The 25909-nt window shown below is 40.3% G+C and overlaps 1 protein-coding gene across 2 annotated transcripts in view; it reads right to left on the bottom strand.

Annotated features, from left to right (window-relative positions):
• Positions 1–20943, bottom strand: part of FRS2 (fibroblast growth factor receptor substrate 2) — a 58222-nt gene extending 37279 nt beyond the window's left edge. Inside the window, exons 1-2 of one of the 2 annotated variants that reach the window (XM_055710721.1) lie at positions 20786–20943; positions 8425–8495 (exon numbers count right to left, since the gene is read on the bottom strand). The gene's annotated coding sequence lies outside the window, so the exon portion shown is untranslated. The remainder of the gene's footprint in view (positions 1–8424; positions 8496–20785) is intronic. The other variant, XM_055710722.1, reaches the window with a different exon arrangement.
• Between the last annotated feature and the right edge of the window lie 4966 nt (positions 20944–25909).

Here is a 25909-nt window from a genome sequence, read left to right as displayed (position 1 = left end):
TTGTCTCTTCCCATGTGTGGGAAAATTACTTTTGGGGAGGTAGAGGTGGGGTGGAATTAGAGAAAACTGGGACCTAATGGAAGCACAGTATATCACAAAACACAGCTGTAGCTTTCAGGATGGCTGGTGTGCACGGAAGCTACACCACCACAGCTCCCTAAGCAACATCAGCACATGCTGATGGGAGTAACGGAGGGATGGAGCAGAGTGGAGACATCACGGCTGGGCTCTGTTGTGCTCCCTGCAGGAATGGGAACTTGATGGCACCACACAGCTGATAAGCTGCATACCAGTTGTCACATGAAGAATCCATGAGATGTCTATGTCTGAGCCAACCACTGTGGTGAAATTACTTTCCTCAGATGAAATAATCTTATTATAATACTAACACACACCACCATCTCAAAGTTACCTGCCTCCCAGGTACTACTACACCTCACTGGGCACATCACACCAGTCAGCAGCAACAATATGCATGACTAGAGTCACTCAAGCTCTACCTAAGTGTGAAGGAAATGGACTAGTCCTGGACGGAAATAAATCCAAGGGGGTTCGGAATTGTCTCAACTCCCATATTACCCAACTGATTTAGTGATGACAAAGCTAGGTCAAGCTGACCCATACTCTCTAAAGTTGTTATGAATGAAGGGACTTCTAGTCAAGGGAGTTAGCCTTGGGAAGGGTGAAAAACAAAGAACAGAGGGAGAAAAGAACACCATTATCTAAGTTATGCAGAAAAAAGCCTTCAAATAAGGGAAGTTCTGGCTATAAGAGGAGACAGGCTGATAAGGTGTTGCAATCCACTGTCATCAACAGAAAATTAGTTGATAATAGGACAAAGATAACTGTGGTAGTGGGAGATGGGGACCTCCACCTCAAATAGCCCCCCTGAAAGGGGGCAAAACCCTGCTTGAAGAGCATGCATAGTTACTAGAGAACTTCAGTAGTGCTATCTGAGGATGTGTATAAGTTTGCATTAGAAGCGAGAAACTTGTAACCAATCCTGTGTATGATGAATGAATATGCCATGTATTATGAAGTATAAAAAGTGAACAAATGAGGGGAGAAGTTAGGGAAGACTCCAGCATAACTTCTGGGACCAATGGATGGGCTGAACCTGTCTTCTTGCCCATATGGACACCTATTGGGTAAGAACCTTTTTCTATGACTAATTTAACTAGCTGCTATTAGATGGGTTGTTTTAAGCTTGCTTGCAGTCAGTGTTATTTACCACCACCAATCTTCAAACCTTATTCTGTCACAATTATATATTAATAAATATTAATAAAATATATAATATTAATAACATGTGATTATTAATGTAAATAGTAAAATAATATTAAAATATTAATAAAAAGTGTTATTCCCTAACCTGTTAGTGTTAGCCCTTCGTGGGTGCTAGTAGCCACCGGCAGCAGGTAACATTGGAATAAAGCAGGAAGACCTGCTGACAGGTCCACCTTACGGCTGTTGGCACATTTCCCTGAAGTTGTCAGTTGAATCACCCTCCAATCCAGCAGGACTTTCAGGGAAGGGTCTCTCCAACAAGACGCTGACAGACTGGTTGGGCACAAGGGTCTCTGCTTTCCTGGGGCACTGATAGATCAAACACTAGCGGTCAAGAAAATCTCCCCCACCCCAGCCCCTTCACATAACACCATGCAATGAAAACGTTCTGCGTCCAAGAACTGGTAACGAGCACTCATTTCAACTATGGTAAAGCAGGGTTATGCTTATCATACAATTTAAGTGCCTTGCACTTCACCCTTGATTTGAGTACAAGTTATGAGTTTTTATGTGCCGTTCTATACTTACGGGTATTGATCGATATCGTACTGCTTATAACCCTTCAAAGCCACAACTGTAAAGACAACAAACACACAGCTGATGGGGACAGGCTTGGAAAGGGGAAAGCGTACAACTCGTCAGTAAACGAATTGGACAAAGCTTCCCAGGGAACTCCAGCTGTATCTTCACTTACAGTCAGCACGCAGTGCTGACAAATCCACTCCTTAATTTTTATGTTTAAACCTTTGTCTGCAATAGTACGAGAGACAAGGGAAGAAAAAGTAATGGCAGAAGACCTTGAAATAAAGATGTTCGCAAGCTATGCTGCGCCAAAAGTAGCTTACCTTTGCTACAGGAACTGTATTCTTTAAGCTAATACAACTAGTGAGTCTGAAGGTCCAGATACAGGAGGCTCAATCACATGAAATTAAAATCTTTTCCATAACCATTTTGCTCATATATACTAAGGCAAAAAGGGCACCTTGTTAAAAAGTCTCCCACCTTTCCCTTACAATCTGAAGGCTATACAAGGGAAAGTCTATGTGGTAAGGACAGCAGATGGGTCAGCAGAACACGTACCCAAACATTTCAAAAAACTGTTGCTGCATGGTAAATGAAGTTGAGCATGTATCAGTATGGATTGCACCATAAACAACCAGCAAGAACTTCAACGAATGAATAGCTATTAGGATGGTGCAACTTATTTCTACCAAATGCACAAAAATTATCTCATCAATCCACCCAAGTGGCCCAACAAGCTTGTAATTTTGGACATTTGCACATTTTGGAAACACACTGGCAAGTATGCCTGACTGGTTCAAAGAACTTTGGTCATTAATTGGATTGAAACATCCATTAATTACCTAGTCCAAAAATACACAGAATTATCCAAGTTAACAGTTTGTAATGAAAAAAAATTCAATCTTTACCAAAGCTACACAGTAAACAGGCAGAAGGACACAATCATTTATACCCACTGACACAGTAATACAGACAGAACTAGTTGCATGCTGTTTCTCCTTTCCAAAGTTTCATTACACACAAGAACCACCTAGTTACCCAGTGTGACTGGTTTTAAGCAGGACAGATTTTACACGTGGTCACACAGCACACAAATATAGTACTTGCTCCACTAATCCTGAAATAGGTTGCCAGTCTTCATTTTATAAAAAGGAACAGTCTCTTTGAGCTTTCTAGAAACTTTAAGGCATCAACTGCCTGCCTGTGCCCCCATCTCAATCATGCTGCTTGTAAAAATAAACACAGATTCTCAAATAGTTGTAGCAGATCTGTGAGGACTAACACAAAGATTATCCTTTCACACTGATTTAACAAACACCTCCCTCAAGACACCACTAAAACAGGTCAAATTTACCTATACACACAGTATAATAATATTTCAAACAATATCAAGACAAATATAAACTATTAAAGTATGCTATTAAGACTTTTATATATTTTCCAACACACTCCTTAAAAGTCACATCTTCAATTATCAAAAACTGATGCTTTCAAATTGAAAATATTAAAGTGTTCCTGCTTCTTTAATCTATCCAGAAAAAAACAGCAGTATGAATAGCAAAAGAAGATGTTATTAATAATATCTAATTAACATCTCAAGCCTCCTACTGATTCAGTGCAACCCCAGAAACCCGGGATTTCTGTTGTCTTCAGGCAACAGGGACGGATAGGACATTTCTGGGGAGAGCAGAAAAAAAATGCAGTGAACAGCTGTGTCTGAGACAACCCCTCACAGTCAGAAAAGCTACAAGTTAGCATTAAAAATTTAAGTTTCATGCAATTATCCTTCCATCATTTCAACTTAACAGTGAGGAGAAATCCCAAGTAATTTTGCATCTTAATTTATTCTGCACATCAAAGGAACAACACTAATCTAGGCAGAATGTAACCAAAAGCACAGTTATTGTATAGGTAGCAACAAGTATTTATACTGAAAAGGAAACACTGAGGTTAAGGTTAAAAAAAAATGGGTGCTGCTTCTACTCTTATAAGCAGATGCTCATGTTAATAAGGGTCATGCTTATGTCAAAATTTTAATATTACAGGCAAACAGCTTCCAAAACAGTTGGAATTATGAAAACCCTTGTTAACCATATACTCAAGAATAAAGCTGAGTTTTTTGAAGTTTTGAGTACCTCTTCAATATTTTCTTTCACAATTTAAAAAACCACACTACATTAATTGTGTCCCAGTGGCCATATGTGACGTACAGGAAGGACCAGAAGGGGGGAAAAAGGATGTGAAAAAAATCCCATTTACAGAAGAAATTCAGTTGTATTCTATTCATATATCACTCCATTATGAGTACACCATTATGAGTAGTACCTAGGTACTTTAACCAGAGCATTTGATACTACTTACATAAAGGGAATAACAAAGATGACTATACATCTTTACCAAAAAAAGTGTCAAAACAGTGAATATTGATAATGAAAATAGTGTGTAAGAGTCACTAAAGACCACTCTAAATATTACAGATTAAGTATCGGGCTACTCCATAAACTTTTATACCGCCAACCCCTGTTTGCTTCCCTGACAAAAAATTAAAATAACTTCTTATTGCCGTTGTGAATTCACAGAGAAGTCCAAGTGACTCAACCCTAATATTTACATATCTATGCGCAACTCAACTTGTTCTTCTTTATATGTTGACACTGAAACCCAGGGAAAGGCCAAAAAGAAATAATTACTTCAAAAAGTTGTAATTCTGTACTAGAACTATGTCTGCTAGAACTGATAGGAGGTAAGAGATAATAAAAACACCTATTTCAAAACCAAGCCTATGTTTCTGAGATAATACAAATTCAATTTATAACAAGGGCATATTTTCCCTCCCATGTATAGAATATAGGTGCACAGCTATCAAGCAGTACGAACTTTTCCTTTTGTGAGTTAAACAGTCATTGTGAGATGAGATATTTTAAATTAGCTGCTGTGCTCTTCTTTCTCAGAATGTTATTTTGTGTTACCATCAGCTGATCGAAAGAAAGGTGACTGCAGCTAAAAGAGTTTTTCCTGCTCTGGCTAGCTTTTATTTAGCCAGACAAGCTTCAATCCAAACCACTGCCCTGATCTTCCTGATCATAAGGCCACACTATTACTAGTGCAAACAAAAGGGGGGCTGGACCATGAAGCCTAACGAGAAATCATACTCTTCTCTTTTGGCAACAGGTCATACTTTGACCATTTTAAAGTGGACATGGCAATACAGCTTCTTTATAATGCAAGGAGATACTACAAGGATCTGCTAAAATATGTCAACTTGTATATCACTTTTACAGAAACCTACAGAACACCTAAGGGAAAAAGAAACAGGCTGTAGCCTCTAAACTGCTTTCTTTCAACGTACTTTATGCAAAAGTAAATTCATATAAAGCTAAAACTATGTGTGCAAAGTATAATTGCAAGCAAATACTGAAATCTTTTTAAAAGTTGGGAAAAGTAAGATTTTTATAAAAAGCATAGTATTTCTGTTGCAACATCAAGAATGATATTGATAAGGCTTATTAAATCTAGACTTACATGAGCAGCATGTTGACATTCTGCAACTTTAACAGTGCTATTTCTAACTTTCATTTACACTGCAGTAAAAGTGCCAAAAATTCTGCACAAATACAGCTTCAAAAATTCCCAAACATTTAGGAACAGGATTAGTAACCATTTAGCCAGTACAGTTTTTTGTTTATTAAAAAAAAAGTCCACTTACTTTTACATTTTCTTTAAAATCAGAACATAAAACTTCACTTAAGTGTACAAGTTATGATTAAGCTCCTGACATTTAAGCTGTTTCACTTGACTGATGGAAGTCATTCCCATCATTTTTCAAAAAAGTCGACTACAGATGTCAAGCATCCTTACAAACTCCAGCTCAAGCATTATCCAACTCAGTATTAAATTGTACTTTACAAAACACACAGCATGAAACCTCTCGAAGTTCACAATTTGCTAAACCTGATTATTAAAGTATTCAGCAATAATAGGTACACCATGATTTTTGCTCACACACACCCCCAGCAAAAGATCAACAGCATAAATATCATTTTAGAGCAAGAACATAAACTTTAAGCCTTCATATGAAGTAGCACATTTCACATCTGATTTCTAATGGCACTGCAAGATAAACAGCTTGCTTTCACCTTAAAAACAATATTCAGTAAATTAGAAGGACAGTAGTATGTTTTAAAAACTTAATAAGTATTTCAAGTTAAAAGGATATATTTGAAATGATAACTACATATTGTTTGAAAATATTTTGGCACTGGCACAGAATCTGCAAAGAACAGCCCAAGTTTTAACTTAATTATCCTTTTACAAGAATTGTGGTTTGAGAAAATACAACAACTTCATAAACATAATAATCACTAAGTATAATAGCCTTTGGCAATAATGTTCCAAAGCAAGTTTGGATAATCCAAGATAAACCATGACTCCTACTCTTTCTCTCTGTACTTTTGCAGTTAATATAAAAAATTCAAAAGCAAATGCAAACGGTGTGTCTCAAGACTGTACAAGCACACAAAACACAAGCTTCTGTCAAAGCAACACGTTACATCCAGCAATAATTGAATTGGTCAACAAGAGTATGTTACAGAAACTGCAATCCAACAACAAAATCTGCAAAAGCTACATTATTTTCCAGAACAGAAACAAAGGAACTGAAGAAGATACAGACACAGTTACAGAAGCAGTATGAAATAATCATTATGCTACTTACCGTGCACTTTAATCCTTGGTACTCTTATTTATTTATTGCAACCCCTTTGTCTACACTGGAAGACACCCCAAAACAAAAACACAGGAGCCACTTATCCTTGCCTAACAATACTGCAGGTACGTTGAAAGCAATTTACAACTAAGCAGCATGGTAATTAGCTACTGCTAAGACAGTAAAACACTGTAATTCAAGTTCTATATGTAATAGGTGATATTAGGATAAATTAAGTCAAGTTACCCAAAACTCAAAATACCCTAAAAATCAAGCTTCTTCCTAACTGATTCCTAGTCCCCTTTCTTTATCAGTTCCCATTCAATTCCCTATGCTCATCCACTACCTCACCTTGCCCAGCTCCTACAACTTCTGTTTAACCCCACCAACCTTTAGGCTGCTCACCTATATGAAACACCGCAAGTATCCACAAATCCAGTTCTACATCCGAATTAGATGTGTCCTCTGTAATAGCTGATCATTACGACACACTAATAATTTGCTTATTTTAAACATGATTGTGCTATGATACTGTTGTATAACTTCAAGTAAATTATTTAACCCTGAATATTTCAAAGATTATTAACCTAACATCCCTATGTTCCTTCATAAATTCCAACCCATTTGTTAACTACCTGAATATGGGGTTCAATTTCTGTACATTAACACCTAAATTGCAGTAGGAGAAAACAGTCGGTTTTCATTTAGAAGTCAATGCAGCTTAACGAGTGCTCTGGAAAATAACTAGAGAAGCAAGAACATTATGCAAAGTATGTGTATGATGTTACTTTACTTGGGAAGGAGAGAGGATTTTTATTCACATTATTTCAGTCACCCTATATACATCTATAACATTGCAAGTGAGAGGGCAGCAAACTGTAGTGCAGAAGAGAAAACAAACAGTTGGAAAACTTTTAAATAATACATGATGGAACTACAGGGAGATTATACTCATCGCTTGCTTCTGCTGTGCCAGCAACTGAAAGCCTGTGGTGTGCTGCAAGGAGGGCTGCTGTCAAAGTCTGCAACCTGCCCAGTGATGCAGGCTGACAAAAATTCTATTGCAGCAGAGACAGTGACTTTTGCGGGCAGATCTATCACACTAGCCTACAACAAACAGGATCATGAGCACATTAATCTTCCCCATTCTAACAACCAGCAGCAACATGGATCAGTTAGCCCAGTGATATATTTTTTACATTATTCAATCTAAAATGCATTAATTTTTGGCTGCTGTAGCGATAAATTTTGTTTCTTATAATCACTGAACTAGGGTTAAACTGGATAGAACAAATTTGCATGGGTATGTTAATTTTAGACGTCTTCATAACTCACTAGTACTGAAGCAATATCTGAATTCTTTAATCTCTAGCACATCTAAACTTTGCTGGCCATCAGATAGCATAGAGGACAAGAAGTAATCATAAGATCCTCAAGAACTCAGTCTACTACTTGTGTGGTACTGTACATGAGTTATCCAAGAGCTTCCCTGGAGAATCATCTATAGCTGACACTTTTGAGAAGTTTGGTTATATTTGCAAGTGTTTAAAATCTCTGCTAAGTCACTACTACAGACTTACAGCATCAATAGTGAAATTTAACCTTAGATGAAGCACATCTACATAAGTAGCTTAGTAAAAAAAAAGAGAGAGTGTACTAAAACAGATGTAAAAATAATGCATAAAATCTATATGAAAGAATGCAGGGCACCACTTAACCCATTGGTACAATTCATTACATTAGGTACAGGCCTACTGTGTGCCTACAAATGCACACACTTCATAAGGAAGGATATACCGTTCTCTTGGAAGTAAAATGAAGTTCTGGGAAGTAGCAACCACCATCACCAAGGAGCCAGTGGATAAATTCATTATCCTCAGAAGGTACCAACCCCCCAACAAAATCCCTACCTCATTCAGGAGACAAACACTGAACCACTCAGGAATCAGCTGCTAAATTGCTGTAGTTCACATCATGGCCTCTTAAAGCAAACAAACAAAAAAATATTGTAAGGCATACTGTAAACTGACTTACAAATAGTTTAATCACGCATGTACAAAATGATTGTGCAAAACAAACTGTAGAAACAAGTGAACTGCCTGCCCCAAGCTATGCTGTCACTATTCTTGACTTAAAATAAAAAACCAAGATCTACTGACATCCAATTTAACTGTTAAAACCTCTCCCAAATGTAAAGCATCTAGGCAAAATGTTGCCATCTAACAACTTAAAAACACATTTAGAGGAAGTGGGAATGATCTACTCACTGCGCATCTGCACCAGCACAAAAACTTCAAGTCTTAGTAATAACACGTTTCTATAAAAATATTTTTTTAAAAAAAAGCAGAAGCCCCTAGTCCCAAATTACACAGTATTTAACAAAAATTGGAATTTTCTTATTCTCCATACCTCTATGTGGAAAAAAAGTGTGATAGGATTTCAGCACAGAGCAAAAGAAACTCAGCTTCTAGGTTTCTGGGATTTTTACCAGATTTCAGTTCAACGGTTTTACTGTCACAAGTAGCATAAAAGCAATATATTCAAATACATATTTGAAACCCAAGGGAAGTTCAAATTAAGTTTGTTATTAGGGTTAGCCTATGAGTAACTCGGCAAGTAGCTTTAAACATACAAAATTTAACACCACACATTTTGGTGACAGTTTTAACTACATTTTATTCATAACTCTAGACTTGCATTTCAAAGACAACACCCCCTTACTCTTTCTAGTTTTATGTTCTTTTTACACTCCCCTGTGTAATTACAAAATTTCCTGTAACTACCAACCTCAAAGTAGTCTATTCATAATGAAAGGTAATCAATGATGTGACTTCACTGTGAAGTTGTGTTTGGTATTGGATTTAATTCATAGAAAGCCTTTCCAATGAGTGTAAAGCAAGATCCTTCTAAAAATCACTAACAGTCAGCACACAATATTTACTATTTGAAGTCATATGTAAAATACTTTTACTGTTCACCATACACTGCTACACTTTAATATTCCATCGTTCCAAGCATTCTTCTGTGATATTTCCTTGTTTATTTGGAAGTCAAGAATACAGAAGGCTTTCTGAAGCTGCAATTCCTTGGTATAGCACACTTGAGAAATAACATCTCGTACAGAAGAAAAACTAAAATCTAACTAAACATCATCACTACTGTATTTCACTTATTCCTCCTTAGCGGACAAGGAAGTTTTATATAATTCATATACAAGAGTTTACATTCTTTTCATTTCCTGGGTTATGTCCAATTTTTGACAATCTGAATGCTAGTATTTCTATAGACTAATGATGGAGCAGAACACAAAGCTGAAAGCACCCAAGGGATGGAAAGAGAGCTGAAGATTTTCTTTCTATAAAAAAGTGAACACTAGCTGTTCCCTTCCACATCCTACACCAACCCACCCACCCCACAATTTTAGCTATTAATCAACAATAAAAGCTATGTTAATTTGCGTAACTCCATTAGAAGAAAAAACAAACCCCACACGCATCTAGGTCACACACTTTTATGTGGGATATCGGAAAGCAACATAAAGAAATACAACCTGCCTATTCTAGACATTTTGACATCTAATAGCAGGATTAGAAAACAAGTCTTATTTCCATTATGTTTATTTTCTTGAAAAAAACCTAGAACTGTATGTAATCAAGCACTACAGCAGTTCATAAAAAACTGTCAGACAGTTCCAAAATAATTATCTACTAAATGCGTAGCATGTTGAAACAAACACTTAACTGTTTTGGTGCAAAAGCCTAAAACTACACATTTCATGTACAATATGAAAACTTATGATAGAACACTTTGTAAGAACCCAGTGTGCCAGCCTCAATGCACTGCTCACAAGTAAGTCAGCACTAGAGCAAATCAATCTAACAGTACCATTGCAACTAGTCATCTTATAATCAATGCAAAGCAGTTTAACATATCACATAACAGCTAATTAATATCATTCTACTTACTAGTATAAAGTATCTCACAGTAGTCAACGTTTAATTAAGAGCTTTCCCTAGAATACAGCACTCATCACTAAGTACTTCAGACTGTCCTCAGCACCTCAGCTGAACAAGTTTCCTCCTCTTCAGACATCTTTCTACTCTGAACTACAAAGAAATCATCCTTCCTAAGGAGAGCTTATGACCAGTAAATTCCACCTGACCACCATATGCTTAAACCCAACCTTATTCTCCCAACTATCTCACTGTTTTGTCACCTATAGTTCAATGAGAATTCAAAAAACTAAGCAAACTCTTACATGAATCAGGATCTAAATAAAGAGCCGCTCAAAATTGTGTTCCAATTTACTTAATAAATAAAGAGTATAGCAAGTTATCAGAGGTGAGGTGTGAACATAAAAATTAATTTAACTGCTTGCCAATTCATTTTTTACATGCTTGTACCTGTGAACCTTGACACTTTACAAATATTTAAACCTGGACACAAACATTCACAGCTTGCCTTAGGCTGAGACCTAGGGTAAATCAGAGATGCTTATATCCTTGGGGAGGGAAGACAGGATGGGGGACAGGCTTTAATATAAATAAGTGTTATTGACTTAATTTAACATCAGCTGTGAAGAATTCACAGAAAAATGCTAAACTGGTATGGTATTGGCACAATCAAACCTTCCGAAAGGTAGTTTTCTTCTTAATTTCACACTACTGATAATATTAAACTACTTTTTGCTTTGATATGAAACTATTTAAAAACCATACCATTTAAAATTAGTAATTTACATCCATTTAACAAATATAAGCCTACGTTACAGCTGACATCATAAATACAAATCCTTCAAGAGAAGTAAATCTAAATTTAGCAGACATACATGAAGCTGTGCTCTACGAAACAAGTTTATAGGGACTTAACAGAACACGGAACCCTGAAGTAGGAAGAAATAAATATTTATTAAGCAAACATACTGACACTTACGGACTAAAGTCATAGTAAAGAAAACACATTTATGAAGGTCAGATGATCCACATTCACTGTAGGCATTGAAAATCTAAGACAAATAACTTGAACTTTAGATTTTGAAGGGCGCTTTGTTGCCCTTACTAGTAGAAATATTTCGAGACCTTAAGTGGCCATAAGCACCTTAAAGTAACAGTCATAATATACACTTAAACCCAAAGAGTCTTACAGAAACTAGAAGCTTATCTAAGTTTCTGGTGTATGTTGTACCTCTGAGACAAAACACACATTGCTCTAGAACTACAGACCCAGAAGACAAGCTGGAAATGCTCTCCTGTTAATCAGAAAAAATTCTGGAAATTGGGGAGGGAGGATGTAAGCCCTAGATAAGAAAGGTTCACCCATGTACCTGTCCACCAAAAAAAGGAGGAGGGAAGGAAAAAAAAAAAGTTTGTCCAAATCCTATATAGCACATTCCCTTTTTCCCTTCCTGTATACATTCTTTTCTAGTCCAGCAATTTTTAGGAATGGAGCACACTCTGAAGTTGCAAGGCTGACCAGTTGGCATATATTACTCAGAATTTCTGGAAATACAGGCAGAACAATGTTATTACAATAATACTCTATAAATACCATAAAATTCAAGTTCAGAGAACAACTTTTTGTATGATATTGTATTTAGTATTAGCTTGTTCATTACTTTTTAAGATCTAAGATGTCTTAACCAAACACCTTTCAATAACAAAGACTAACATAATAGTATTCTTCCTAACAAACTACAAGGGCAAAGAAAGCTCTTTCAGAAACCGAATACTATCACCTAAAACATACACAATAAATGAAGAAAGAGACAGCTATCATCAGAAGGATAATAAAGTTGGCAATCATATTCACACAGAGCATCCAAACATTTGCCAATTAAATGCTTTTAAGAATCTCTAAAGTGGGGGCCAGTTATTTGAGAATGTAAGACTACCTCTGGTCTAGCTGCACAAATACTATATAGACAAATAGGAAACATCCCGCTTACTTTAGCATTTACATTTGTACACCTGAGAATTAACACTAAAACTACCACTGCCCTAAGTCCTTTTACATTTATAGCAATACAAATTGATGAGTTAACACATACACCGCACTCTCAATTTTAAGGTATGAAATTCCACTCAGATTTTAAGAGAATGAAATACAAAGCAGCTACCATGACCCAGAAGAGATCCATGATGATTTAACTCTACTATCCTAAAACATTTCTAAGTCAGGTACAATGAGCTATATGTTAAATTTTATTTTAACTATTATAATTGTTTTACTTTTCCATTGTATTACCAGCCAAAAACATTCAAATAATGAGGAGCTCCAAGAGTTTAACTTTATTAAAAAAAATCCACCACAAATAAAACACAAGTCACAAAACATTGTGACCTAAAGTTTCATGAGACAAGAAAAAAATATAAGTATTTGAGTCCCTTGGATTTCCTTATTAAAAAAAAATATTATTACTTCTGTTAATATTAGCTTTAGTTCTGCAATGAGACGTTCAAAACATTTATGGTAATAAGAAACACTGCAAGGAAATGCAGCACTGAATGAAGGCATGTTGAAACTCTACAAAGACATGAAGTAACCTCAATAAAGGAGATAGCATGCAAAATTTCTATGAACACTGCACACCTCGACATTAGTGGGAAGAAGGTACAAAAGAGGGGAAGATGCTTGCAGCAAGCAGTACTGGAGATGCCAAAGAGGGACAACGCTGTGACAGCCAGGCAAGTTACCCTACATGCTGTCTCCTGTGATTCCCACAAAGTTAAAGCAGCTCAGCTATATGCTCTATAAAAAGCACAACTACACTTTGAAAATGTAAATAAATGTTTTGATTGTATTATTGTACCACCTGACAAATGCATATTAACAACTTTCAATTATAATATTGCAGTGATTTAAAAGATCATACTTTATTTAAACTAAAATTTGTAATCTAATTATATGCTTCAGTCAGTGTTTGAGTAACTGAAAAATACAGACAGCTACAAAGAAAGGAGTGTTACACCCTCTGCTTCTAATGGTTGGCTGAAGAGGCTAAACTTGTTGAGTGACACACCAAGGGGGAAAAAAAAAAAAACATCCCCTTGTGTTCCAGTATGATTTCTTAAAAAGAAAAGTAACAACTGTGCTTTAAAGGAGTAATTAAAACTGTTATATAATTTTTAAATGCATAAATACAACAACTTCTAAGATGTCAGAAGAATCTTAACATACTTCCCTGAAGAAGTAGCCCTCCCTCTGTTTGCTTGGTATCTTAATTTGCCTTTGGTTTCAAAACTCCAGGCTTGCCAAGAGCTATTCCTTTCAAAACCTCAGGAATTCCATTACTAGTTTTAAGCTAAATTAAAGGAAAATAGAAGCATTCAACGCATGGCAAAAGTATGCACAAAGTGTTTGTTGATACTCATAAATAGACTGAAAAATTCAGACATGTCTGAGGGATAGCTGCTGCACAGTCAGCTCTGTTTTGCTCTGCTGCGCAGCTAAGGAAAGAGCTACTGCTGTCATTTCAAAAAAGCTCAGCATAAGACACATTGCTGCCAAAATTGAACACAGCACTAGATCATTCATTTTTCACTTTAAGTTTATATATAAACCAAAGTTTGCACTCGGGGGGGGGGGGGGGGGGGGGGGGGGGCGGGGAGGGATGTCGGGGAGTAGTGGGAGCTTCCCCTTTAAAGCTCCTGCTTCAACACCTCCATTTGGAAAAAACATGTCACACTATCCTAAGGCATGGCAAAACCAGTCAACTCTCCACCCTCAAAACATCTTGCAAGTCATGAAATAAGACATTCCATGTCAGAAATACATCTAATATTGTGCTGATACATATCTTTCCAATGTTCACATAATGGGTCCCTTCCAACTTGCAATATTCTATGATTCTAAACAAGCAGTATTACTATTATCATTTTTACTGACTAAACTATGGTAAGAATGAGATGTCCCCACCTGCATATAGTGCCAGGTGTCATACTAACACACAGGATGATAATATCCCTGTACAAAGCATTTAAGAAAATGTGTTTGAAAGACAAATGCTTCATTTGTGTCAAGGTGAGTAATCCCAGCAGATAAACTACTACACAGTTTAACTTCTTTGGCAGCAGCCACAGGAAGACAGTGGAAATATCAACACACTAGTTTAAACTGCAGCTCCAGAAAGAGATCAAAATTCTGTATCTTCCGTTACAAACACAGGAATACAGGTACCAGCACACAGGAGAGAGAGTCTATTTACCCTTGAAAAGGCAGGAAATTAAAGCAACTTTTCACCATTGAGTCAGCACACAGTAATGGACCAGTGGTTTACAGTAACCATCACCACTCTAGGAATGACAGCAGCATCTCCTCAACCCTGCCAGGACCAAAAGCACTATGGAGAAAAGCCAAGGGAAAGAAGTCAGTTCTTCAAACTAAAAACATGGTGCCCCAGTCTCTCTGGAGTCTGGGGTACTGTCCAGGAAAACTATCACTATCTCAGATATGCCAACTGCCCTGTAGTTCTGAGCTTTTATTACAAGCATAGGCAATTCATACAGTATTTCTGAATCACATTTTCCTCAACAGAAAAGTAACCCACACAGGTACAAGAAAAAGCTGAAGAGCAAGATATACTTGAGCACCTTTGCCATAAGATACACATTTATCATAAATAAAGGAAAAGAAAAAGGATAAGCTAAAACCTAAAGTAGGGATCTTTTTTAAAAATTTTGGTCCAAAAACATAGCAAAACAGAGGTGCTTCTACCAATAGCCAATACTGAACCTGAAACTTTACAGCAAAGAAAAAAAAAGTTCCATCAGAAGAAGTGGCAGGTCTAGTATCTGTGGCTGATGCTGGAAGCTGAAGTAAATAAAGGTGGCCGCCCAGCACGGGCAGCTGTGAAAGCAACAGCACACAACACGATTTTACACTTGCAGTCATTCAGAGGAACACGTTGCTTAACACAGATATCAGTATTACTTTGTCGACTGAGATTCAGGCAAAAAGTTTAGGGATTATCCCCGACCACCTGAGAAGTCAGTGACAGATTAAACACAGCCCCTGACAAGAAGCTTCTCATCTCACCACCCCACATATGAATGTGAAAGCATTTCAGAAGAAAAAATAAGACATGAAATTAAAGTACTCTAAGACAAGAGAAGGAAACAGTCAGTAATCACAACGCCATTTCCACTAATTAGAAAAGAATGCATATAGTCAGTCCCAAACATGCAATAATCATGAAATTTTACTGTATAAACATCAGAAGTTATTAGTTCTTTTTATTAAAGCCAAGAAGTAATTACTCATGTTGTCATTTCAAGCTTGAGAGAAAGACTGAAATTCTGGAGAATCACATGGCTTCAGGAAAATAGGCCTCAGTAAAGACTGAACTAAATTGGTTGTCATGATTGTTGCCACCCTGCCAGAAGCAGTGAAGAGGAAACCAATTTGAAGAGTACACTATATTTGGAGAATACATGACATACACACACACATTTATATGCATACATACTTCTATGAGAAGACAGCACACACCAGTTTATCACCAGTTGAAGTTCAAAAAGAATGTTCACATCTAACACTGGTTGCACAGAAGGGCCAACAAGAATAGATGATGCTTAAAGAGTGCAAAATTCCAAGTCTGCTATTATTAGGAGTGGTGTTTTACAACGTACACACAATTAAAAAATACTATCTGCATATGCTGTGTGAAATTACTCCTCTGGACAGCAGTTTTCAGCCAACAGCGCTTCAAATAGGTTTGATAAAAACCAACACTATTCAGCAGCAGACAAAAAAAAAAAACCACCCCACTATATTTGTTTCAAAAAATTTCACTGGAAAGCTGCAGATAGGTCATCTCTTCCAGCAGTAGCTACTGCCCAGAGTTACTCATCACCACCCATCAAAGAGAGGTTACCACCCATACAGACTTGCAACAGAGTAAATCGTGTAAGAGCACACTAACCTGCTTCAGGAAAAATTAATCAAGGTAATTAAGTAACTGACCAGTGAAGGTAGATCTAATACTGTCCATTTAACTGCTGATTATGCCTAAAGCACCCAGCACTGCACACACCTTCCCCTATGGAAAGGATCATTAAGTATGGTAATCTATAGCACAGCAGTCAAGACAAATGGCTGGGGGACACAGTATCTACGATTTTCACAGATGTTTGCAAAAAACCCAAAACAAACCCACACCAAAAAAAAAAACCCAATGCTATCCGTATTCTTAAACATCAAGTACGACTTCTGAGATAGCCTGAAAGCCTTAAGACACTTTGAAAACCACAAACCATTAGTTACTCAAGAAGAAAAGTCACACACTGCCTCCTAGGAAACTGTCTGAAGCTATAATATATGACTTTGGTCAGCCTCGTAATTTTCATAGGTTTGTTGAATTATTATTTTTTTTTAATCTACCTATTACTGCAAAATACCTTGCAGTTTTTTTAGTGGACACTGATCACTATTGTTTCTGATTTTAGTCTTTTAGATTTTAAAACTCAATATACATGCTGAACAAATTCATTGTTTCAAGAATTTGAGGGATGAACAGCAGTTATAAACCGGAGCATATTTTTCCCATTAAGTACTGCTAAATGAAACAATAGGTACCAAATAAAAATACTAAAAAAAAAAAAATAGTTACCATACAATACTATACAAAAGGCCAGATTCTTCCCTCAAAATCCCTTCAAGGTACATAATGAAATCAGAGACACGCTGCCATGGATTAAGGGGTCTTAGATGTAAAATATGCCCATGAACCATAACTGAACAACGTCTTCGAACCCTTAGTGCTGCACAAGCTTAACTTCACTGAATTAGGTCACTATGGAATACACTTTAAACTGGCATAATGTGTCACTGTCACCAAAAGAAACAGACACACCCTGCTCCCCTTTCTGCTTGCTTCCACCCCCATCTTTGCGCCAGCACAAATGTTTGTGCAAGCAAACTGATCCAGCTTAAACCTAACCCTCCCCTCCCTGCCCCTCCCCCAAGTTCGTTCAAACCTCAACCCAACTCACCACATAACCATACAAGTATTTGCCTGCACAAAGGAGGAAGCAGCAGAGCGGGGTGGAAACAAACAGGACCATGTTTTTCAATGGCGGAGCTGGTCTATGCCAGCTGTACAGCCATGCAAAGCAGTAGGTTGCAGGCTGGAGTCCCGTAACATCAGTCTCAGTGTTCAGGCCCACACAGTGCCACTCTGCCCCTCCCTCGCTCGGACCCCACCTCTGCGCTCACCCCACCACTGACAGGTGTGCAACTGCAAAGCCAGTCGGTTCAGGGTGCTAGGTCAATTAAAAACAATTAAAAAAAAAAAAAAAGGAAAGAAAAAGAAAAAGAAAGAAAATGTTGTTAGCTTTCAGCCAGTTCAGCTACCTGAACCAGCTCCCCATTCAGTCCTTACCAGCACAAGGAAGAGAGAGAAGGAAGGAGGCTGGGACGGTGGAAAGTCCAGTTTTGATCAGCTCGTGATGCTGTGGAAACACACTCATACACCACTACATTTTACATTCAAACTTGCCAGAGCAGCTGAACATGATTATTATAATTCATTTGTTCCTAAGACTAAACCTTGTCCCAATGTTTTTCAGAAACCTAAGCTGCCACAGTCCACTTGGGCACAAGTGTGGCCAGTTCACTACATCAACCAATTTCACTCTCTGTGTTTAATAAAATGAAGATAGAGCACTAGTTACTCTGACTTAATAATACTTCCACCAGATATTCTTTTTAATATCACTGATTAAATCACCTCAGATATTTGTTTAGGAAGAACATACACATAATAAAACCAACACAGTCATGGTAAGTATTATCTTAATGATAGTTTAGTATTTACAAGGAATTTAAACAATGATTCAGCTGATTAAAGTGGTCTTACAAACCTCTCTGCTCAGGAGTGAATTTTACGTGCTATTCAGAAAGTTACTTTGTTTAAACTACAAGACCAAATGGTCACAGAAGTGAACAGAATTCATTTTGATGAGTTCAGAATCAGGCCCCTGATATACATGCATATAGCGACTTTCAAAGTAATTTTTGAACAGTGAAGTAACATAGGAAAGAGTACAGACAGTTAGTTTGCTAACTTTCAAAGAACAGAATTTATTACTAGATCATGGATTTAGCAGGGAATTATTTCCATGGCAAGTAAATATATTTGTTTATGTTCATCTAGTAACAAAGAAAAGTTAATCATATCAACTCAAAAGACAAAACATTACAGTTCAAGAAGTGTGTAACTGAAGTGCAGAATCAAGATTCACATATCTGCAAACTAGGTTTTCCAAGTGCCATTGATGATTTTCCAGGTTATGAAAGTCTTCCCCTTTTGTACAAAAATATTCTTCCACAAACTACCACCTGCCCACTGCAACAATTTAAGGCAACAATTTAAGACAACCTTTCTTGTCTGTAACAGAAATTACTTGTACAATGAAAAAGCACTCTGCCCATAAGAACTATACAGAAATGAGAACAGTTTATTTTGACTATAACTCATCACCAGCATTTAAGGCAAGACACTGAACTGGAAAGTGAGCAAAACCCTTGAAAGCCATTTAACCAGATACATATAAAACTGCTGGTATACTGTTCCAACAAGCATTTCCAAAGCATTCTTGACACAGAGGCAAATAAACTCAGGGAATCTCAGTCAATGAATAACATTCTTAATCACTTTCCATTTGGAGGTGCAGTTAACACTTTTTGGATTTGAACTGGTGATTTATACTGATACAGGTTTCTTTTTAAGCAGGCAGACACAGGTGTGCTTTTCAAATGCACTTACTAACTGAGGAAAACAATTAACTTCCCTAGCAGCTCTGCTGACTTTAACAAGCAAACAGGATGTTTACTGGATCTGAACACATATGTCTTAGTATGAAATCACTTTTAATACAGCAATAGATCTTACAAAAATTAGTTTTTCACTCCCCTAAATGCAAATATGTTATAGGCCTAGCAGAGCAGACTTAATGACAGATTCATAATGTAGAACTACTGCCAACACTAACACCATTATGCAAAGATAAAAAATAGTTATTCAGAAAATTTTGTTGCTCATTACACTAAACGTCACCTTGTCACAAGCACTTTAAGTAAAAAAAACAGGCTAAAAAATCAAACTATTAAAAAATGTCACAAAAAATCTGTTAAAAATATTAATATCAATTGCAGTTGCAGTTGGCAACTTTTTCAACACTTACTAAAATCAACCCTGATTTCTAAGGTATGTATTCATAGCAAGAACAGTATTCTTTTCAACTCACAGCCCAACAACGTTGCTAGTGATTTCTAATCACCATTATCACTTCTTACACATCAACACTGAGAAAGACACAGTGACCAGGAAGATGAGAAAACTGCTTTCACTTTCCAAAAAATCAAGTTTAGACACAGAACCGGGTCGAACGAGTACTAAGACACCTTTTGACCTTTCCGACTCTTCAGATCGTCCTTGCTACATCTGCATCTCGGGATACGTCAGAGGAAGGGGAGTTTAAAATGATCAGCCAGGTATCACTTTCATTCCTACAGGCAGCACCACTTTGAAAAGCCCGGCGTCTCCCCCTGCCCTCCGCAGGCGCTGCCGGCTGCCCCAAACCCACCGGCCCCCCAGAGCGCTCGATGAGACTCGGAGGTCGCGCCCCGAAAGCCCCCGGACCTGCTCGGCGACGTGGAGCACAAGCCGCGCTCGCCCCCAGCCGCATGCGGCCCAAGCGGCTGACCCAGGGGAAGGTGCGAGCGCCTGACAGGTCACGCACCGCGCAGCGCTCACCGGGCGGGCGGCCGGGCCCCGCACCAGCCCTGCCCCGGCACACCGCCCGCCCGGGCACCTCCGGCGCCGCCTCTTTTGTTTTTAAACCGACGCTCCGCTCAGCCACCCCCGCTCCCTCCCGCCCGCCCCAGCCCCACGGCGAGGCGGCGATCCCACACACACACACACCCCGCCCGCACACCCCTCCCCGTGCCCCGGGCTGCCCCCGCCCCGGGGGGCTCCGGCCGCCACCCAGCTCCCGCCGCCCGCACAGCCAGCCCCCGCACCCCCGCATCTCGGACGGGGAAGGAGGGCAGGTCCCACGGCAGCGCACGTCCCAGCCCGGCTCCCACGGGAAGGGGCGAGACACGGGGCTGCTCCCGCCCACGGACGAGCCCGGCCCGGCCCCGGGAGCCTGCGCTGCCACCCCCTCCCAGCGGAACCGGCTGGGCACCCCCACCGGGCGGTGGGGGGGGGGGGGGGGGGGGGGGGGGGACGGACGACGAGGCGGCGGAGGAGGGAGACGGACCGGCACCTACCTCCGCCATGCGCCCCGCCCTGGCCGCCGCGCCGAGCCGGCCGGGCCGCCTGTGACGGGCGAGACGGCGGCCCCGCGTCGCGCCGCGGGTAACGGCTGCGCCTCCCGATAGCGGCAGCAACAGGGCCTCGCTCTGGGCCGGACTCTGCCCGCGACAACTTCCGGGGCACGACGCGAACGCTTTCCGGGGGCAGCGGCCAAGGGGGCGGGAGCAGCGGGCGGTGCGCCGGGGGAGCTCGCGCGCCGCGGGGAGCCGTTGGGGGCGCGCGCGGGCGGCGGCATCCCCCTCACCCGGCCCCGGCCCCGACCCCGCAGCCGGCAGGGCGTCTCCGGGGAAGCAGCCCGCAGCCGGCAGGGCTTCTCCCGGCCCCGGCCCCCCAGCCGCAGGGCTTCTCCCGGGCAGCGGCCCCGCAGCGAAGTGCGCGCTTCAGAGCGGTGCAGGGGCCGGCTGTGAGGGAGGCGACCACGAAGCGGGTCTTACTGATTTCTGAGGTAAAAGAGAAAAAAAAAAGCAAGCAAGCAAGCTGTAACTGCGCGCACAGCTTTGGAAAGAAACGGCTCAGTCAGTTTGGTTTGGTTTGGTTTAAATTTCTTTCGAGGCAGTTGCGTTGTGCCCGATGTCACAGTGTTGGCTTAGAGACTGTCACGGTAACTGCTCCGCTGCCGCTGAAGCTGCCGTTTCGGTAAGGCGCGCTACCCGCACCCGAAAGCGAAGGTGGGCAGTGTGTATGGTAAAGGTACAGCAAAAAGCGGTGTGGGAAGCAAAAAGAATGAGAGAAGGTGCTACAACTGCGTGTTTTGCAGGATTGTGGAAACACTTAACAGTCCCATTAGCCAGTGCAAAAAACCCACCACATTTGAGTGTCGCTACCCATATGATGTCTTGTCTGTTGCCTGTTTACAGACCAATACATGTGACGGGTCTTGGGCCAGAAAACCTTGTAGTGTATAATTAATTATGGATGTATAATTATTGCCCCAACATGCACACAAATGCATTACTTGCAGTTAGAGGAGCTAGCAGCCTGCGCAAAACTTACAGCTTAGTCTCAGATCATGCTACATACGTTTCCCTCTTGTTGTTTAACTTCTTTGGCCTTGCTGTAGCTTTTGACCTCTCTGCCAGACAGTGCCTGGCAGTGAGTTATTTCACAGAATTGGCCTGCCTGTGCAGCTTGCTTTCTCAGGGGTCGTGCAACTCATGTCTTTCTCACTTCATAGATGTTTTGGATCCATGACGTACTGGTTGCTGGTCGTATCTACAATCGTTTTGTCATATCTAGCTCTGTCTAGATGCTGTATCAATTACTAGTCTTTTGAAGATCGCATAGTTGCTCACAAACTTCTGCAGATATGAACTTCCATTGCTTTAAGTTCTTTGGTGGCATCTTCAGTTCTGTTAGATCTGCCTAAAATTTCTTTAGATCAACTTTGAAGTCAGAGACCTCCTCTGTTGTTTCATTATAGCTCATATTCTCTTTTTAGAAATTAGATAGTGCTACCACCTTCAAAGCTTTTCTAAAAGCGGTTAGCCCATAGCTAAAATTTGTGAAATTATTATTTTAGTAGTTAAACATTTCAATTTGTTGGCTTGGGAATTTCTTATATGGTCTTACACAGTGGCTACCAGGTGTCCTAAATGCATGGTTTTTCTGAAGCAACAAAAGCAGTCATACATTTCGTTGTTCTCTGATTTATAACTGGCTCATCCAATTAAATGTTCATTTTAAAGGCATTAAATTTTAGTACTATTTAGAATTAAGTCCTTTATTAATAATGAAACTTTTCATGTTAACACTCCTTTTTATTTAAAAATTAGAAGGTCATATAAATATTTTGGAAAGAGTCTTAGTCTTTGAAGAGGAAATAAAATTGAACTGTGTCAGATATATGGCAGCTTGTACTTCCAGAAATTCTCATTTCAGTGTCCTAATGTACTTCAGTGTAAGTTTATAGACCCCTCTTCTTTGAATTCCTGGATTCTTAGAGGATGGTACCAACATTTTCATGGTGGGTTTTATCATGAAAGTTGAACTCTGAATGTAAGTGCTTTTCCCTGTCACCTGCATTGATTTAGGCAGTATTCAATTTTGTAAGCAAGAGAGTGGTCCAGTCACATGCAACAATTTAACAGCAGATCTATCTAATTAAGAAAGTGCTCCCTTATTTATCTTGTATTCTTTCTTAACACCTGGGCATGACAAAGAGGGGACTCTTGGGGAATAGAATCACAAAATGGTCAGGGTTGGAAGGGATCTCTGGAGATCATCTAGTCCAACCCCCTGCTAAAGCAGGCTCCCCTAGGGCAGGTTGCACAGGATCATGTCCAGGTGGGTTTTGAATGTCTCCAGAGAAGGAGACTCCACAGCCTCTCTGGGCAGCCTGTTCCAGTGCTCTGTCACCCTCAAAGAAGTTTTTCCTCATGTTCAGGTGGAACTCCCTGTGTTGCAGGTTGTGCCTGTTGCCCCTTGCCCTGTCACTGGGCACCACTGAAAAGAATCTGGTCCTGTCTTCTTGGTGCTCACCCTTAAGATATTTGCATACATTGGTAAGATCCCCTCTCAGTCTTCTCTTCTCCAGGCTAAACAGGCCCAGTTCTCTCAGCCTTTCTTCATAAGGGAGATGCCGCAGTCCCCTCATCATCTTTGCAGCCTCCACTGGCCCTCTCCAGTAGTTCCCTGTCTCTCTTGAACTGGACCCAGCACTCCAGACACGGCCTCACCAGGGCAGAGCAGAGGGGCAGGATCACCTCCCTCCACCTGCCGGCCACGCTCCCCCTAATGCCCCCCAGGATCCCATTGGCCTTCGTGGCCACACGGGCACACTGCTGGCTCGTGGGCGGCTTGCCGTCCACCAGGGTTCCCAGGGCCTTCTCCGCAGAGCTGCCTCCCAGCAGGTCAGCCCCCAGCCTGTGCTGGTGCCTGGGGCTGTCCCTCCCCAGGTGCAGGACCCTACACTTGCCTTTGTTGAACTTTATCAGGTTCCCCTCCGCCCAGCTCTCCAGCCTGCCCAGGTCTCGCCGAATGGCAGCGCAGCCTTCGGGTGTATCAGCCGCTTCTCCCAGTTCTGTGTCATCAGCAAACTTGCTGGGGGTACACTCCATCCCTTCATCCAGGTCACTGATGAGTAAGTTGAACAGGACTGGACCCAGTACTGACCCCAGGGGAACGCCGCTGGCTACAGGCCTCCAGGTAGACTCTGTGCCGCTGATCCCAACCCCCTGAGCTCTGCCGTTCGGCCAGTTCTCAATCCACCTCACTGTCCACTCATCTAACTCACGCTTCCTGAGCCTGCCTACGAGGGTGTTATGGGAGACAGTGTCAGAAGCCTTGCTGGGGTCAAGGTACACAGCATCCACTGCTCTCTCCTTGTCCACCTAGCCACTCATTCCATCACAGAAGGCTATCAGGTTGGTCAGGCATGATTTCCCCTTGGTGAATCCAAGCTGACTATGCCTGGTAACCTTCTTTTCCTCCACATGCTTGGAGATGAGCTCTAGGATGAGCTGTTCCATCACCTTTGCAGGGGTGGAGGTGAGGCTGACTGGCCTGTCATTTCCCCGGTCCCCCTTCTTGCCCTTTTTGAAGACTGGAGTGCCCTTGGCTTTCCTCCAGTCCTTGGGCACCTCTCCTCCGTGACCTTTCAAAGACAATGGAGAGTGGCTTAGCAATAACATCTGCCAGCTCTTTCAGTGTTTGGGGCTGCATCCCATCGGGGCCCATGGATTTGTGGGTGTCAAGTTTGCTGAAGTGACCTCTAACTTGATCCTCCTCCACCAGGGGAAAATCTTCCTTTCTCCAGCCTTCCTCTATTGCCTCCAGGGTCTGGGCTTCCTAAGAACTGACCTTGGCTTTAAAAACTGAAACAAAGAGTGCCAGATTCTGCATTGTATTTCTGCAGTTTCCCTTCATATGTTATTCAGAGATTTTTGGCAACAAACTTCTCAAGGGTATGAAGTGAAGGAGTTACATTTCTGCTTCCCAAGAACTTTGGAACCTATCTCATTTCATGTATAGTTTGTCTTCTCACCAGGGAAGTTTTTTCTCATCAGTATGAGATGTGTATACCCCAGCATGAAGCCTGGATATATTTTTGGAGGTGGATACTGATTCAAATGCTTAATGTTGAAACTATAAATTCTGCTCTTGAAGTAAACATAGGAGAGTAAACAGTTTCTTTTAAAAATAAAACTGTAGAAACAGCCTTATGACAAATCATAGAACTTTGCAGTCACTTTGTTTTGTAACCTAACCAGCTATAGGTGAGGGCTCTATTATAAACACTGTCTTTCAGGGTTTATGACTCAGCAATGAAAGCATGTTTCTGGTTGAAATGTGGTACAGAAGCTCACTCTTCTTCTTTGCTGTAAGAAGCTACCTAGAGTGTAATTTTATTCTGACTCCTCCTTTCCAAAATCCATTTGACACTGTAACAAAAACCTCTTTTTAAAAAAAAAACCCACACATTCAGCCCATAACAACATTTCAGGAGTTGGAAAACAGATTTACAAAGATAGTTGGACTTAGTGTGCTAGCTAAACAGAGTAACACCAGTCTTGCACATTCTGCCTGCCTTTGTGCATGGCATCCTAGGTAGAATGACTCTTTGTATATCAAAATCAAGAAGTTTTTGTTTTCACAATCGAGCAAAGCCCTTGCTTACAGTAAGAGCTGTATAGCAGCCACTTATGGCCTGATCCCACACTGAGAAAGAACACCTCCCCAGTAAAGCTAATAGTCTTCTTTTTTTCAGAAAGTCCAAGATTGAGCCAATAATTCAAACCAGTAGTTCACTACTTCATTGAGTATTGTTATCGTTGGTTAAGTTGTCATCATTTCAGTTAAAAGTGTGTGTGTAAGTTCAAATCCTATAGTAAATGAAAGTGTCTTGCAGCTGGATGTTTTAATTCACGTAGTGAATCTTTTCCTGAAATGACTGCTGGAATTTAACAGACTTTCTGCTCTTATTCCTGTGGTATCCAGTGAAAAGTGGAGCAGACCTGGGCATTCAGGAATTCCTCAGGTGGCTGCTGATATTGTAATTTGTTTTTCCTTAGTTGTATAAATTGTCTTGTTCTTGTACAAATATACCACTGACATGGTTAAAGGATCCAAGAACTCTAATG

The sequence above is a fragment of the Falco cherrug genome, chromosome 5 (genome assembly GCF_023634085.1).
Source record: "Falco cherrug isolate bFalChe1 chromosome 5, bFalChe1.pri, whole genome shotgun sequence".
NCBI lineage: Eukaryota > Metazoa > Chordata > Aves > Falconiformes > Falconidae > Falco > Falco cherrug.
The sequence above is the reverse complement of the archived record's forward strand: the minus strand, read 5'-3'. Positions and strand labels throughout refer to the sequence as shown.